Source organism: Podarcis bocagei (assembly GCF_964188305.1).
Source record: "Podarcis bocagei genome assembly, chromosome: 9".
Taxonomy (NCBI): Eukaryota; Metazoa; Chordata; class Lepidosauria; order Squamata; family Lacertidae; genus Podarcis; species Podarcis bocagei.
Genome location: NC_138134.1, coordinates 13,997,736 through 14,016,459, shown reverse-complemented (window position 1 = coordinate 14,016,459; position 18,724 = coordinate 13,997,736). Strand labels below are relative to the sequence as shown.

General features: G+C 40.0%; 1 long non-coding RNA gene across 1 annotated transcript in view; it reads right to left on the bottom strand.

Annotated features, from left to right (window-relative positions):
• Positions 1-839: 839 nt before the first annotated feature.
• LOC308594677 overlaps positions 840-18,724 on the bottom strand; it is a 110,837-nt gene continuing 92,952 nt past the window's right edge. The window contains exons 3-4 of the long non-coding RNA XR_014011552.1: positions 3,602-3,683; positions 840-972 (exon numbers count right to left, since the gene is read on the bottom strand). This is a non-coding gene — a long non-coding RNA (uncharacterized lncRNA). The remainder of the gene's footprint in view (positions 973-3,601; positions 3,684-18,724) is intronic.

Here is an 18,724-nt window from a genome sequence, read left to right as displayed (position 1 = left end):
TGAAGCAGAACAGAGACCCACTTTTGAGCACATGAAGGCATTTATACCACGAGCAATTATGAAGTGTCTCTAAAGCAGATTAACAGCCTTAGCACTCATAATGCAGCTAGCATGGTCCAATCTGTTAGTGGATGACTGCAGCTCAGAAAGAAGAGGAAAAACCAGACTAAGATTATGATGAAGGTGAAAATGGGAAGATGAGGCCTTGTGTGAAGAAATATAATAAGGCAAGGGTAAAGATAAATGACCCCTGCCTGGATGGTTAAGTCCAGTCAAAGGTGACTATGGGGTTGCAGTGCTCATCTCATTTTCAGGCCAAGGGAGCCGCTGTTTGTCCACAGACAGCTTTCTGGGTCATGTGGCCAGCATGACTAAACCGCTTCTGGCACAACAGGACACGGTGACCGAAACTAGAGTGCATGGAGACGCCGTTTACCTTCCTGCCCCAGCAATACCTATTTATCTACTTGCACTGGCATGCTTTCAAACTGCTAGGTTGGCAGGAGCTGGGACAGAGCAACAGGAGCTCACTCAGTCGCTCAGATTCGAACCACCGAGTTTTCCAATCGGCAAGCCCAAGAGGCTCAGTGGTTTAGACCACAGCGCCATCCATATGCCGCCTATATTATGTGTATGTAAAGAGAGTAATCAGAGTGGATCTATTATTTATTTATTCTTGGCTATGTATTTTACCAACAATTGATAGTAACCCACTCTGGGATTAACTTGCATAAGGATAGAAATGTTTTCACTAAATAAATATTACAAAAAGCAAATGGAAGAATTTAGCTTTTATTCCACTGTTCAGTTGGAACACATGAAAGAACACCGAGCTATTTCTGGGCAAGTAGAAGAGAGAGACTCAATCCCCAGTTCACCTTTTGTTAAAATTCTTGCAGCTTCAATGAAGCACCGTGAGGAAAAGTTGTATAATGATGCACAGTGATCCTGCAGTTACCTTGCTTCTTTTGGCTGAGGATATAGGGAAATCATAAAGTGCATTTAACTAAAACATAGTGAACGTTTGAGGCATTTTCAAGTCCAATAGTCCAAAATATGAGCTATATTAAAACTGGTTGTCAGGAGGAAATTATGAGTCATCCAACAACGTTTGGGAAAAGGTGGAGCTTCCCCAAAATGATCTGTGTGCCTTCAGGAAGCAGAATCCAATGATGCCCCCTTCATGGGCGAGACTGTGAATTGTTAGGAGTCACTTCTAACAACAACAACAACAACAACAACAACAACAACAACAACAACATATTATTTATACCCTGCCCAACTCTGGGCAGCTTCCAACAGAATATTAAAATACAATAGACCATCAAACCTTAAAAGCTTCCCTAAACAGGGCTGCCTTCAGATGTCTTCTAAAGTCTGGTAATTGTTTTTCTCTTTGACATCTAGTGGGAGCGCGTTCCACAGGGCGGGTGCCATATACCAAGAAGGCCCTCTGCCTGGTTCCCTATAACTTGGCTTCTCGCAGTGCGGGAACCACCACAAGGCCCTCAGAGCTGGATCTCAGTGTCCGGGCAGAATGATGGGGGTGGAGATGCTTCTTCAGGTATACTGGACCGAGGCCGTTTAGGGCTTTAAGGGTCAGCACCAACACTTTGAATTGTGCCCGGAAATGTACTGGGAGCCAATGAAGGTCTTTCAAGACCAGTGTTATGTATTATGTGTTATACAGACCGTCAAACATCAAAAGCTTCCCTAAAGAAAACTGCCATCAGATGTCTTCTAACATGTATGTAATTCTTTATCTCCTTGACATCCGATGGGAGGGCATTCCACAGGGCAGGTGCCACTGCCAAGAAGGCCCTCTGCCTGGTTCCCTGCAACCTCACTTCTCACAATGTAAGTATATTTGTCAAAACCATTTTTGTTGATGAGTTTCATTATATGTATTTTTCCAAAAATATCTTCATTATTAAGGGAGTCAAAAACACAGAGACCGAACCAGTTTGTTTTTTGTTTGTTTGTTTAAAAATGTTAATAGCCCTTGCTACAGGTCAATGCAGAATGAGAACATTTCATGACCTCAGATTCATTCTGGAACATCAATAATCAAACATGATTAACAGTTATTTTGGAAGACAAAAACCCTATTCAGGTACTTGGATGAACATCTAGAACGTATGGAACCACCCCATGATAGAGACAGCCAAGCTTCTGTAGTATATGCACTGGTAATGCTCTGGTAACCTCTAGGTAAGATTACTGCAATGCATTATACATGGGGCTGCCCCCGAAGATGTTTCAGAAACTTCAGCTGGTGAAGAAATCAGCAGCCAGATCGCACAGTTGCACAATACACCAATCCAGGTTCAACGGTACTGACTGCCAATTTCTTTCCAGGCATAAAATCAAAGTGCTGGTTTTGACCTACAAAGTCCTAAACAGCTTAGGACCACAATACCTCAAGGACTCTTGTTGTTATTGTTTAGCCGTTTAGTCGTGTCCAACTCTTCGTGACCCCATGGACCAGAGCACGCCAGGCACTCCTGTCTTCCACTGCCTCCCACAGTTTGGTCAAACTCATGCTGGTAGCTTCGAGAACACTGTCCAACCATCTGGTCCTCTGTTGTCCCCTTCTCCTTGTGCCCTCCATCTTTCCCAACATCAGGGTCTTTTCCAGGGGGTCTTCTCTGCTCATGAGGTGGCCAAAGCATTGGAGCCTCAGCTTCAGGATCTGTCCTTCCAGTGAGCACTCAAGGCTGATTTCCTTAAGAATGGATAGGTTTGATCTTCTTGCAGTCCATGGGTCTCTCAAGAGTCTCCTCCAGCACCATAATTCAAAAGCATCAATTCTTCAGCGATCAGCCTTCTTTATGGTCCAGCTCTCACTTCCATACATCACTAACCTCAAGGACTACCCCTCCACATATGAACTGATGCAGACCCTACAATAATAATCCAAGGCCCTTCTTTCTTTGCCCCATCTACAAGAGTTCCAGAAAGTGGCAACACAAGAACAGGCCTTTACTGTGGTAGCCTCATTTGTGGAATGCTCTCCCCAATAAGGCTTGTCTTAAACCTTCATTGCATATATTTAGTCACCAGACAAAATAATTTCTGCATAATCAGGCCTTTTAAAAGTGTTTGTGAAAAGGGGGTTATTGGTTTGTTATTGGTCTTTTTTGTTATTTTATGGATTTTTTTTGTTTTCATTTTTATGAACTGCCCTATGATCATCAGATGAAGGGTGGTATACAAATTCAATAACTAATAAATAAATATAAATAAATAAGACTTTTTTGGTCATCTGACACCACATGAAAAGGCAGAAAGAAATGGTAAAACAAAATCCCTATCATTTAACTTAAAATTTACCCTATTTTTACAGTAGAGACCTGAAATTCCTTAACATTTTATTTTATTTTTTAGCAGTTTGTCTTCAAAATTATGGGATCCAATCTTGGTTTTATTAAGACCTCCCCCCCCCCTTTTCTCTAAAATGAAGGATAATGGAAAGAATAGAGTCAGAGTAATGTGAAGCAAACTTTTCAAAGAACTTGGGGGCAGCAAATGAAATACTTTAAAAATGCAATTCTAAGAAATAATCTGACTACTTTCCAGGAGAAATAGCAATTCGAATTACTTTTCTTAGCAATCTCGCCACTCCTGTCTTGATTGGAAGTCATACTATGGTTGTCATGGTAGCCCGCATGGGAACAGCTTTACTGTGCCAAGGAAAAGGTAATCAGTAATCAATTACCTTGAAGTAATCAGTATTACATACCTCTTAACGCATTATTTTTTTCAGATCCAGTAATCAGCAGTGCAATATAGTTGCTTCTTCAAACTACTTTGATAACCTTATCCACCGGGTTTATTCCTTTGTGTTTCTGCTAAGAAGCCTATCTGATTTCTGAAACAATTAGGTAGCTAAATAATCTAAGGCTGCAGTAGTCTTCTTTTGGCATGGATGTCCCATGTGACCCAGAGCACAGAAGATTGTGACTCTCAGACTGCAGCAAAGAGGATCATGGATAGGGTTGCCTGGTCTCCTAGGCCAACGGCGCAATCTGTACATGTCTATTCCAAAGTATATTCCATTAATTTCAACGGTGATACCCAGGAACTGGTACAGGATTGCAACCTCAAGCTCTGGGACTCAAGAGAGCTAATATCTGGCAGCTAACAATATTGGCTTTTTTTTTTTTATTTCTTTACTTTTTACAAAGAAGTCTCAAAGTGACTTCCAAAAATATATATAAAATAAGAAGTGGCTTATGCAGATGTTTAAAATATTAAAAATGCCATAAAATAAATTTAAAAAATACAGACCGCAGAAATGTCAAAAGTATTAATCCACAAATACAATCCAAAGCCCTTCTCCATGTGCCTCCTCTGAAAAGAACTCTTTGGATGATATTTAGATTCCTATGAGGAGAAGCATTTAGATTCCTATGAGAATTATTCAGGGTTTCAGAAGTACCCCGAAGCCAGCCACCTGCTCCTCCTGGGAAGTGTAACCCAGAACAGGTTGAACAACACATGTCCCACACATGTCTGTGAATTAGGGACAGAGCTGGTAGGATGGAGCAAAATGTAATGGAGACAAGAGGTGTCCACATGTAGGTCAGGGGACAGAAGCTGACTGTGACTGGTGACTCGGAATGGAGTCTGATGAAGCTGAAGGTACAAAGAGATCCTGTCAGGGACTGGACATCGGAGGAGGAATGGTGGAGACCGCCTCCCTCTTCTCCTGAACCTCCCCGAGAAGAGGAGGACAGTATAGATTTAGAACAGTGGTTTGCAGAAGGTCATGGTTCATAGGCTGCAGAGGGGAGAAGCTGGGAAATATTGGGAGAGGAACAGGAGGAAGAAGAACAAGCACCAGAGGAGAGACAGCTGACAGACTCAGTGTCCTTGGAAAGCATTCCAAATCCAACCCCCTCCTAGGACCTGGCGTGCATTGAGAGCAGAAGAACAGAAAGCTCAGAGGCAGAAAGCACAGATCAGCCAATGCAGGGATGACATATAATAGGAGAGATGGAGAGGTTGGGACTTCACTCAGAGCAACACCATTGTCCAATAGGTGACATCCTATATCCCTCTCTGTGAATACTGAATAAAATACCTTGGTAAGAGCTTCTTGCTTTTCCAATTACAGGCAGCCTGCCATGAGGTAGAGGGGTCAGATTTCCTGAAGTCTGACAGATCCTGAGCCAAGCAAAACACCTCAAAACAATTAGCCCTATCCCCTTGGTGCTGATCCCTCACCATCAGTCCTTCTCCTGGAGATCATAATGAAAGGTTGAACCCTGCAGCACAAAGGCATTTTCTGCCCCCTGACCCAATATCATTCCTCCTGACACTCCAGTGTTTCACTGCTCTCCGATATAATAAACTTAATGACCAGGGTGCTGCATGCATACTGTTATAGCATTATGTTAAATTCTGGATTAGGGTATCCTCCATGATGGACTTCAGCTCCTATCATCCCTCATGCTTATAGGTGGATTGGTTGGAGTTTGGAGTTCAGCATCATCTAGAGGGTACCACAATGACTGAACCTGCTTTAGACCTAGTTTGTGACATACTTCCCAAAAATATTGGCCCTACTGACAGAAAGACAAAGGATCTAGCTGGGGCAAAAATAATAACAACAATAAAATTTGAAGCCCCAACATGCTTTGAAATTCCTCCTAATGTGGGAGAACCATACATTGAAAATGTTGTCTATAAGAATAAAAGAAAATTATTATAAATTAGTTTGGAGATGGTATTTAACGCCGGTCAGATTAATTCAAATAAACAAGGAATATTTGGTGTTATGATGGATGGGATGCCAGGAAACAGGGAATTATGTTCACAATTGGTGGGAGTGTAAACATGTACAATTTTTCTGGCAAAGGATGTTTAAGGAGATAATAGAAATCACTGGGTTAAAGCTGACCGAAAGTCCAGAGGTGGCATTATTATCAATTTGTGATGGGGCAGGTTCACAGGCTATGAAGGACGAATTATTATAGCTCGGAATTGGAAGGGGCAAGCAGACTCTACAATGGAAGAATGGTATAAATAGGTGTGGGATATAGGTATTAATGATAAATTAACATGTGTCATTAAGGTAAGACATTAATGAAGGAGAAATGATTTTGAGGAGATATGGTGTTTGTAGAATTTGTACTGTTAAAACGGAAAGAGGTCAAACCATCACAAGAGGTTTTGAAATTTTGGGAGGTTGGATGGTGACAATGGAATGGTCTTGGTGGTGGGGTGCACATTTTTATTCTTATTTATTTATGATTATTACTTTGTCAAAAAAGAAGTTCATGCAATAAAAAGAAAGAAATTCCTCCTTAGAGTTATGTAATAATCGCATGAGCGCAGTTAGAGAAGCCACCTTAGATACTGAGTCAGAATTATCTTATCTGGCTGGTGATGGTTCTCCAAGACTACAGGAAGAGTGGTTTTTGCAGCCCAGTAACCTGAGGCTCTTTTAAGTGGCGAGTCTAGGCTTTGAATGTGGGACTTCTCTGCACAGAGTATGTGCTTTACTGCTGAATGAAGTATATATCTTCCCTCCTAAATGTCAGCTGTGGCATTTTATGTGTCATTATGTGCTATAACGCTGGAAAGGGCTCACGTTTACTTTTAAACTTCTGAAAGCGGTTTAGTCTGGGCATCTTCCTGAGGGAAGATGTTTCTATACTGAAGTGATTAAAGTGCTTTCAGGCACACCAGACATTTGTCTGAATTATTCAAAGACTTTAGATGAACACTGTAAGAAGAACAGCTATCACAGTCTTCCTGCATATCTGGAAAGACTACTTGTCCTGGCTACATTGGGAAGAGCTTCCTTCCCTAATAGAAGGGATGAGTGTGTGTCTACCATTATGATTCTGTGGGTTGGCTGTCCCCTGTATTCCCCTCTGCCTGCCCTCTGGTTGACCTGGGAGAATTTCTAACACTAATATCAGAACTGTCACATGCTCAGCTCTCTAGAGTTTTCAGTTTTCCTTCGTTTTTTGCCTCTTCTTTTGCCTTATGCATTGTGCAAAAATGCATATGTACACTGGTGTACAACAGAGCCTCACTGTAAATTTTCAAAAAACCCCAGCACACATTTAAAGCACATGACTCCCCCCTGAACCTTGGGAATTGAAATTTGTGAAGGATACTATAATTTGTAGCTCTGCGAGGGTGAAGCCAGCAAGCTAGTCAGACAAATACATCTGACCCAAGGAAGTGGTAAAATTATACAGAGGGAGAAGCTGAACTCACACTAAAAAGGCAGGCTGGGCAGCTGCGGTGAAAGAAGCCAGTAGTGAGACTGCTTAGGCCAAGCATCCCAGATAGAGGCTATCATAAGCTTAGGCAGGAACAGAGTCTCTTGAGCTTCACACAGCAGAGGTCATATTGAACTGGCAATGCCTACAGATACAACACAGTGAAGTCATAAAATTCTTATATGCTAGGATACAGGTAGGGGATGCTATGATAGACAGACAGACAGACAGATGATAGGTAGATGTGCCAGTAAAAATATGTATATGCATACGTGTGAGGGAGGTGGGGAATGTTAGGGAGAATGGTTCTAGTCTAGCTTGCTAACTGCCATGCTAGGCTCCCCCCTCCTTTCAGGGTGTTTTGTTTTGTTTGATAATGTCAGTTGAAGCATCCTTCATTATGAAGTGGCTGATTCATTCTACCACCACCTCAGGACTCTACTATCTCATTATTATACCCCATTATTCTGATATATGTAGACTAGGCCAGACTCAATTAAGGGAAGGTGAAATTAATATGAAGGAACAAAGTGGGAGGGGCTACTCACAACAGGGATGGGTGGTGCATAGCACAGAACACATAGCATGAGTGCAAAGCCACCTATGGTGGCGGCTCTGAAAGTAGGACAAACCCAGGCTCCAGTCCAGGGCTATTTTTCTAGAAAAAGTGGTGGTAAAACTCACCACGAATGCTTCCTTGTTCTCTTAGGATACCAATGGTGCCCACCTGAGAGGTGCCAGAACTGAGTTTCAGTGAGTTCCAGCCGGGGGGGAAAGCCCTGAGCCCAGCCCAGCAATTATAAAGCTAGGAGTTCAAGTTTGCCTGTATCTGATTCACCCTACACATTGCAATTTCCATACAGGGACTTGACAGGGGAAATAGCTTAATGTGTGAAGCATAGTTGTCATAGTGGAGGACAGCTGAATAATCAATTTATTGAATTATGAAGTAGGTTTCAGCAGGTAACAGCTCCTATGTCAAAATGATAGACAAATTCTTAATCCTTGCCACATTCCTTGTTTCCCAAGATGTATTAGTGCATGCATTCTAAAGCTGTCCACTGTGTTTAACTATCTGCAAAGATGATCCATGCAATGCGTACTTAATGCAATATTCCCGATAGCAGTAAATTTCATTAAGTTGGGAGAAAAAGGGCTTTGGTCCCACTCCCAAGTACTTCCTTATCAATTCAGTCTTTGTCATTGCACTCTTTGTTCTTTCACATTATGTCATGTTAAATTGCAGGAAAGATTGGGGGCAATCGAAAAAAAAGAGTGACAGATAATGCAGTATAATGGCTTTTCAAAAGAGGTCTTGGTTCTTTATTGGTGATAGCCAACTGGTAATGATAATAATGAAAAGGAAATGAGCAAAAAGAAAGTTATTGAGGCGCATTTTGACATGAGTGAGTGGCAAAGAACTATTCTGTCACTCAACATTTCATTCTGGTCACTGAAATATATACTAGCGCTATTGTCTTTACTGTTGTTAGTCATTACTTCTTCATGTACATGATTAGGTGAAGATATTAAGTTAATGGAATTAAGCAGCAGATCATACATTAATAGTTAAAAGCCTTGTGAATAAAAAAAAGTTTTTTATCCAATTACTCCATTGTATATACCTTCCTCACTTGTCTGTGGAGGTCATTGCATAAGTAAGACATTCGGTAACACAGATCTCAGTAACCGGGCAGGTTCATAGGGAAGAAAATGGTATCTCAGATGCATAAAGGTAAAGGGACCCCTGACCATTAGGTCCAGTCGTAGCCGACTCTGGGATTGCGGCACTCATCTCGCTGTATTGGCCGAGGGAGCCGGCGTACAGCTTCCGGGTCATGTGGCCAGCATAGCTAAGCCGCTTTTGGCAAACCAGAGCAGCGCACGGAAACGCCGTTTACCTTCCCACCGGAGCGATACCTATTTATTTACTTGCACTTTGACATGCTTTCAAGCTGCTAGGTTGGCAGGAGCAGGGACTGAGCAACAGGAGCTCACTCTGTCACAGGGATTCGAACCGCTGACCTTCTAATCAGCAAGTCCAAGGCTTTGTGGTTTAACCCACAGCGCCACCCGCATCCCCTCAGATACATAGGTCCATCCCAAACAGTTTAGAATTCTAAAAACAGAATAGTGGAGAAACTTCTCATCAGTAGTTTTGAGTTCAGAAACATATTAGAATTTAAAATACTGATATGCTCTATCTAGTTCAACTGCCTGTGATGCAAGATCCTCAACTAAATCATACTTGACAGATGACCATCCAACCTCTGCTTAAAAACCTCCAAGGAAGCTGAGTCCACAACTTCTCTAGGGAGACCATTTGCTGTTGAATATTCTCCACAGATAGGTTTACTTGACACCTTTTTATTGTCATTTTTAGTGCCAGAAAAAGACCTGAGTTATTTAGATGCAAATTTAATCTAATGGACTTTTTTATGCTGCGTTTTAAAATTTTGTGGCTGTTAGCTGTCGTCGTTTGTGTCTTTCTGTAAACCACCCCAGGAATATGACTGAAATGTGGTTTTAAAATACTTACAATAAATAAGATAGACAGCTAGATTCTTTCTCTGTTTGAAAGGGCAACCCTAACTGACCCATTTTTTGTGATTTTACTGCTTTTCTTCTTTTTAGTCTGACTAAAGGCCTTCTAGAAAGAACCAGCAAAGATAATTACTCTTGCATCACTATTATTTTGAGGACATGAACTAAGTTTCCTTACTCCTGTGCAAGTAAGAATGTAAGAGGAGGCAGCAAGGACTGGGCGTGCAGAACATTGTAGAATTTCCTTTGATGAAGTCATATGGTACTGTAACAGGATGAAGGATCTGAATAGTAAGTCCAAGGGGAGAGGCTTCTGGGTGGAACAGAGAGTGCTGTTTTCCAACAAACACAATACTGACTAGAGTCTAGTCGACCTGCATGAGAGAACAGACATTTCACCACCCACAAAACCGAGTTGCGTATGCAAGCAAGGTTGTGTTGCATGCCCCCCCCAAAACCTCAAAATCTGTATAATAAAGCATGTACTTTTTGTAATCAGGCATTTCTCTGTCTTTTATTTTTACACTTTCATCTCCCTGTGAGATGCTTTTACAGATGTTTCAAAAGGTACAAGGTATCTCCCTTGACACCCGATGTGGGTGGATTCAAAAGATGTTCACTTCTATCGCATTGATTCTTTTCATCCAGAACAGAAGGTGGCAACCCCTTATCTTATACTGATGAAAAAACCTGAGCCTTGAGGTTGACAAAAGTGTTGAGATCAATGAGGTCCCCAAAGGAGTTAACACAAGAAATGGAGAGAACCAGACAAAATTCTTACAAAAAGTCCCTACCCGTTCCTGGTTAGTCCCCAAGACTTCAGAAACACATGAATACTATGCAAAGTGGTTCAAAACAATTATCTGGAGGCATCCAGCTGCTGCATGCTGGTGTATCAGATCACAACCCTGGAGGACAACCAAAGTTAGAGGTGAAGTGATGGGTAGATTTACAGCCTTGTGTCTAGCTAGGTTACACGCTAATCTGTGTATAATTAAATCTGAGTAGAATGTGTGCTTTTATTTAAAATGGATCTCTGAGTTATTTGTGGGGCATAGGAATTCATTCATTTTTTTGTGTCAAAATATAGTCTGCCCGGGCCATTGCTGAAAAAGGTTGCTGACTCCTGCCTTAAGCCATAACAAGTGTGCTAGGCTTTAAAGTCCTACACGACTCCTTGTTCTTTTGAGGGTTACTTTGTCACATATGTATCTATCTATTCATTACATTGAAATCAGTTGTTTCAAATGTTGGAACCATTGCCAGCTGATGCTTTAGAAAAGCATTTGAAGTTTTCTACTTGGTCTTTATGACATTTTAAGGATTGGGAAACCACCAGCATTCTGTCAAGATAGAACACACAGGGAGCTCAGTCTTGTCTTTGCAATATTGTACAGTCTGGCGGTTCCTTCTTCCTCACATGCAGGTAGCATTTCCTTGTGGAGACCAAAACTTATGCCAACCTAAGAAGTTGTTGTCTTGGTGAGCTTTCCACTAACAAGTGGCTGCTAGCTATGATGATCCTGGTGAAGGAGCAGTCTGCATATGCTCACAGAAATACAGTTGCTATTATTAATATACGTATCTTTCAAAGCTAAGCCACCCCATTCCAGAAGGTTCCAGAACTCTCTTCTGAAACACTCTAGCTCAAATTAAGCATTGCTCCCAAGGAATAAAAAGAGGGAGAGCAACATGCTAAAGATGGAGGGAGGAAGTAAGTGCAGCAGGTCTTAAAAATAGCAACTGATGTGGGTGGAGAAGAAACCTGTTCCCTAAAATTATGCCCAAGGAGCAATTGATGTGGTGACATGGGACTGTGCCCATTGCATTGGGGATTATGTGGGCTCCTGCTGATTCCTGTTGATTTTGGTCATTAGTGTTTAATGTGAACTGCTTTGATATTTTGCACAAAATGAAATGTGCTACAAACAAATAAGCAGCCAGCACAGGACAAGATTGAATAGTCTTGCCTTCCAAAGTTATTATCGACTAGGGGCCGCACTCCTAGTTGCATTGCTTTCCAACCTTGCTTACCTACCACCTGCTGCCTGCCCCTTGATTTTCCTCCTTTTACATGTCATCCAACCACATTTCCCCTCTTATAACCCTCTCATTTCCTCACCTGCCTGAGCCATTCAACTGCTGCTCTCTCAACCTGCCACAATTCGTGGGGTCATCAAACTGCAGCAATGATTGCACCCTCACAGTAAGAAAGCACTGGTGAGGTCTATGCTATTAGAGTTAGTTAAAAATAAGAGAAGAAAGAATGCCCCTCACCCCAAAATCTGTTCAAAATTCTTGATTATAAGCAAGGATGGAAAGGGACACAGTTCTGGGCATGTGGAAGCCTCTGGCAATGAGATTTGTTCTTCCAAATCCTAGACTTCCAGAAGGTATCCACACGCAAAGCTACATTGCTACATTGTATGTGTGGCAAAGGACACAGTAAAGTATTATATAACCCATTTGTTGGCCACAGTAGAACTTCCTTTTGTGTCATCCTGATTAGGATTGGACAGAATGTGTCCCTTTCATCTGGCAAATGAAGCTCTAGCTGAGCTGCTAGCCGAGTCCACTATAGGCAACCTTCCAACTTTCTGTGTTGGTTTCTCCTCGTTGCTACAATCTGGGTTTTAAGTTCTCCAGTTAACAAACAAGCTTCTGGCATACGTTCAAGACAGTACACAATAGAAACACATTGGAATGTCTCATTTTTCTTGAATATACACCCTATCAGCAGTTCAAAGGATGTGTTATAGAGTGCTTTGGTGTCCAAGAATAACTACATATTGGTACAAGCACCTTCAATACCGTTATGATGTAGCATTATTTAAAACTGGGGCACCGGCCAACTCTTGGCCAGTAATAAGGGAACAAGGAGAAAAAGCATTATGTTCAGAGGAAGCCTGTTATGGCTGGATTTCAATAACAGTTGAGATGTGGCCTCTAGCGGCATTCAGAGATGGAGAAGGAGCAAAAAATTCTGCAGAGCAGTTACTGAATCGTGGTTGCCCATCATTGGGCCAAATACTTTCACCACTATCAGGGGCTCAATTGCAGTGTAAGCATACAAGCTTGTGTAAACCAAACGTATTTTTTTTTTTTTTTTGCATTTTAAAATTTTTTATTAATCTTTCCATATATATACATTAAATCCGTGTTTCATACATCTCATTCTTTTGGACTTCCTTCAACGTCCTTGACATTCATTCGTATTTATCTCTTTATAACGCATTCCAATCTTTCGTACTGCCATTAGTACCATTTTTCAGACATTGTTTTCCATAAGCAATACTTCTTAGTGTTTTACAGTGCCTCTTTAAATCCTACTAGCGTTGTGTTTACTAAACATTTGTTCTCCAGATAATCCGCAAATTTTCCCCAGTCATCTATAAATTTTTGATCCTTCATATATCTAATTTTCCCTGTTAATTTATCTAACTCCGCATATTCCGTCAATTTTAATCTCCACTCTGTTAACGTTGGGCTTTCTTCCTGCTTCCACTTCTGCGCCACCACGATTCTAGCTGCTGTTACCGCATATTGGAAGATTTTATAATCCTTTCTTTTAATATCTTTTCCGACCATACCTAATAGAAAAGCTTCGGGTTTCTTTACAAATGTGTAGCTTAATATCTTTTTGATTTCATTATAGACTTCGCCCCAGAAGCTTTTAACCTTCCCACATTCCCACCATTGGTGATAGAACGTCCCTTCTTTTTGTCTACATTTCCAACATTTGTTATCTGTTTTATACATCTTGGCTAGTTTAACGGGTGTCATATACCACCTATATAACATTTTTAACATATTCTCCCTTAGCAGTACACATGCTGTAAATTTTATATTCACTCTCCACAATTTTTCCCAATTCTCCAATTGAATATCATAGCCGAGGTCCTTTGCCCACTGAGTCATCACTTTTTTGACTTTCTCATCTTTCATGTTCCATTCTAACAGTATTTTATACATACTTGACAGATTTTTCCGATCACTGTTTATTATCTCTCTCTGAAATTTCGATGTCTTTTCATCGTAGCCCCTCTCTTTCACTTCTTTTTTAAATATCTCATTTATCTGATAGTAGCTCAGCCAATCGTATGTATATCTTTTTACCTGGTCGTATGGTTTAATTTTCCACTTCCCTCCTTCCTTCAATACCAATTCTTCGTACCTACCCCATTTTTTCCCCATATTGACTTTCTTTACACTTATTAACTCCACTGGTGATAACCAGTGTGGGGTTTTTGGTTCTAATATGTTCTTATATCTATTCCAAACTTCTATCAAAGGTCCCTTAAAGATATGGCTGCAAAATCCCTTATGTACTTTTATCTTATCTCTCCACAAATAGGCATGCCATCCAAATTTGTTCTTATACCCTTCTAAATCCAATAACTCTGTATCCTCCAACTTTATCCACTCTTTAATCCAGCAAAGGCATGCCGCTTCGTAGTACGTTCTCATGTCTGGCAGGGCGAAGCCCCCTCTTTCAGTGGTATCTATTAATATCTTAAACTTAATTCTGGGCTTCTTTCCTTCCCAGACAAATCTAGAAATCACCCTTTGCCATTCTTTAAAGTTTTTTGTGCCCTTTATTATCGGGATTGTTTGGAATAGAAAAAGCATTTTGGGGAGTACCATCATTTTGACCATGGACACTCTGCCCCAGAGTGATAATTTCATCCTTGCCCAAATCTCCAGCTTTTTCTTAATTTCATTCCACACTGGGATATAATTATTTTGGTATAGGTCAATATTTTTATTGGTAAGCCAGAGTCCTAAATATTTAACTTTTTTAACTACTTCAATTCCTGTTTGTTCCTGTAGTGATTCTATCTTGTCTTAGTCTAAGTTTTTAACGATCATCTTTGTCTTATTCTTATTTAGTTTGAATCCAGCTAACTTCCCAAATTCCTCCATCTCCTCCAAAATTCCCTTTAAGCTGTTTATAGGATCTTCTACCGTTAATACCACGTCATCAGCATATGCTTTAACTTTATATTCGTTTGAGCCTAATGATATTCCCTTAATTTGTTTGTTTTGCCTTATTGCGTTTAGCAGAACCTCCAACACCACTATAAAGAGCAGCGGAGAGAGCGGGCAGCCCTGTCTTGTCCCTTTAGATATTTTTATATCTTCTGTTATGGCATTATTTATTATCAGCTTCGCTTTCTGTTCGGTGTATATTGCTTTTATCCCATTCCAAAATTCTTGACCCACTTCCATAATTTCTAAATTTCTCAGCATGAAGTCCCAGGTGACGTTATCGAAGGCTTTCTCCGCGTCAATAAAAATCAGACTAGCTGGCTTATCAATTCTGTCCGATAAATATTCTATTATATTAATTATGCCTCTTGTATTGTTTTTTATTTGCCTTCCCGGTAGAAAACCCGCTTGGTCCTCATGCATTATCTTCACTAATATTTTCTTGAACCTTTTTGCCAAAATTCCCGCAAAAATCTTATAATCTGTATTTAATAAGGAAATGGGTCTATAGTTTTTCACTTGGGTTGGGTCAGTATCTTGTTTTGGAATTATTGTGATAAATGCCTCCTTCCAGGTGCTTGGGATCTCTTTTTCCTTTAGGGTCTTATTCATCACCTCAACTAACGGAACCGTCAATATATCTTTCATTTCTTTATAGTAGCTCGCAGTAAACCCATCTGGGCCCGGAGCTTTACCTCTTTTCAGTTCCTTTATCACTTCCTCTACTTCCTCTCTGGAAATGGGGGCATTTAACATTTCTCTTTGCTCTATCGAAATCTTCCTTACCATTTTCTCTTTTAAATATCTCTCTATTTTCCTATTGTTGTTTCTATCCTTATTCTTGTATAATTGCTCGTAAAACTCCGTAAATCCTCTTCTAATCCCTTTTGGTTCAGTTATCTCTTCTCCGTTTATTTGTATTTTGTTTATTGTGTTTTGTTCCTTTCTCTTTTTGACTTGCCACGCAAGCCATTTTCCTGGCTTATTAGCAAATTCAAAATTTCTCTGTCTTAATCTTTTGATGTTCCACTCAACCTCCTTATTTATCAACATTGCAAATTGGGTTTGGAGGGATTTTATTTCCTGCAATATCCTTTCATTATTTGGTTTTTTAATTAGTTTTTGTTCACAATCCATAATCTGTCTCAAAATCTCCTTAGTTCTTTTTTCTTTATTTTTCCTTTTCCATGCATTTTGTTGGATGAGCAGGCCCCTCATGACGGCCTTACTCGCATCCCATACCACGTTTATTTTAACCCCTTTGTCTTGGTTATCTATGAAGTACTCCAATAATTTCGTCCGAATCTTTTCCACAAATTTTTGATCATCCCATAAGTTATCATTTAATCTCCATCTGAAAGTTCGTCCTTCAACCCCCTTCATCTCCATTATTATGGGGTTGTGGTCGGAGATAATTTTGGCCTGTATTTCAATTTTTGTAGTTCTTACTGTTAGTTCATTTGATATCCAAATTTGGTCTAATCTTGACAGTGATTCATTCGGTCCTGAGTGAAATGTAAATTGTTTCTCCATGGGGTGTCTCAATCTCCATATATCTACCAAGTTATAGTTCTTCACCATTTCAAAAAATGTCTTAGGTAGTTTCCCTCCTTCTGTCTTAGTTTTCCTTAATCTATCTATTTCTGTTGAGACCACCCCGTTCATATCTCCCATTATTATGATTTTTTGGTCCATGTAGTCAAATAATCTCTCTTCCAATGATCTGAAAAATTCTGTTTTATTGCCATTTGGTGCATAGACTCCCACTATTATCATCATTTCCCCTTGCCATTTAATGCGGACTGCGATCATTCTCCCTTCCTCATCCTTAAATAGCTGGTGTGTTTCAATGTTGTTTTTAATATATAATACTACTCCTCTTTTTTTCTTTTTATCGGAGGAGATAAACTCATTTCCTAACCTCTTATTAATAAGGATTTTCTTATGTTTACTGGCCACGTGGGTTTCTTGAAGGCATATGATATCTAAATTTTTCTTTTTTAGAATGCGTTCAATTCCATTGCGTTTTTTCTTATCATTCATTCCATTAACATTCCAATTCCATAGTTTTAAAGACATATTATTTTAGGTGCTACTCTGAGTTAGTTGTTACTCTGTAACCTTTCTGTTTCCTCTCCTTCTTCCTCCTCTTCTTCTTCTTCTAGTTCTCCTCTACTTTGTTCTTCCTCTTCACCTAACTCTAAATCCTCCCTCAATCTAGATCTACCTTCTGCACCCTTCTCCTCTTCCTCTCCCACTTGGAGCTCTTTATATCTTCTTGTGAATTTTCCTATTTCTTCGGGACTAGTCAATCTTCTTTTAACACCTTTATAAAAGAAAGAGACCCCTTCCGGAAATTCCCATCGGAAGTCAATTCTATTCTTTTTAAGTAGTTGAACTAGTGGTTTATACGATTCCCTCCGTTTAAGCAACCTTATGGGGATGTCTTTAAATAAAATAATATAATGCCCATCGATGTATAATCTTTTTTCCCTGTTTCTTTGCAAAACCAAATTTCTCATCTCTCTGTCTTTAAATGTAACTAAACAGTCCCCTGGATATTTCCTGGCTTTATTTGTTTTAATTTTCATTCTATACGCATTTATGATTGTTCTAGCCACATCTTCCTCTTCCACTTCCATCCACTGTGCTATTGCCTTCACTAATCTTTCTTTTATATTCTCGTTTTGTACTTCTGGAATTTGTCTCAATCTTAAATTAATCTCCCTCTGTTTTAGATCGTTCATTGCGATGGAGTCTTTAATTTCTTCCTGTATTTTGTTTAACTCTACTATCTCATTTCTCAATCTTTCCTCCTCTCGCTTCATCTCTTTCATTTCCTGCTTTGTCTTTTTTAGTCCCTCGTCCACTCTTTTTGAAACCTCTTTAATCTGTCCTTTTAGCTCGCTTACTGTCTCTTCAATCTTTTTGTCCATTTTTCCGATTTTGTTGTCCACCTGTTCCAATTTTGTTTCCAAATTTTTTTCGCTTTGTTTTATTTCTGCGAACATCCTCAGTATTTCTGTCCTAAATTCTGTTTCTTGTTTTGAAGCTCTCCTATCAGTTGGGGTACCTCCCTCTGCCCCTTTCTTCTGCGTATGTGACATTGTCCTTAAACCTTGGGAATTCCTTTTATGCCGAAAAAAAAAGAAAAAAGAAAAAATGTAAATGTATTCCTTATAGTTAAACTATTCAGCTTTCAAATAGCCCCCAAGAGGTCTTAGTCCCTCGGGATAGTATAAACCTTCTTAAATTTAACCACTTGAAATAGTCCCTTGAAGTCACAGAGTCTGTTTCCCCAACAGAAAAAAAAGAAAAAATAAATAAATAAATAAAAAAACTATCCCTCCCCTCCAGAGATTTTAAAGAGGTTAGTTAGGTCCACCAACCAGATTCTAATTACACTCTTCCCGCCTCAATTCAGACCCTTCCACCCACTCTTTAACAACCACTTTGACAACCACTTTAACAACCACTTAGCCTGTGAGAGTCTGAATCTCCAGTTAATCTTTTCCAGAGTTTAGGTGCAATGCTTAATTTAGTCCAGCAGGGGGAGTCAGTTCTTAAGCAGAGTTCTTAAGTGTAAAGAGAGTTAGTCAATTAGTCTTTCCTGTTTGTGGATTCACGCTGTTCACACTGTTCTTCCCCCGTTCCTGCCTCTTCCCGTGGCCCAAATATTAAGTCCAAAAAAAAAGATAGAGAGAGCATAACAAACATAGCAGATAAAGAAAGCTCCCAAACAGCAATACAATAGCAAACGTGATTCCGAATGTCCAAAGAGTAGTCTTCCCTACCCCCGGAGTTTTCTTATAAACCACTTGGCGTAATGTCTCACAGGAATCTTAGTAAAAGTCCTCTTAACAGTAATCTCCTTTTGTCTTTTTTTATGTAGATTGCTCTTTGTAGTTCTGTGTCTCCGTTGCCATGACGACTAAATTTTTTTCTAGTAC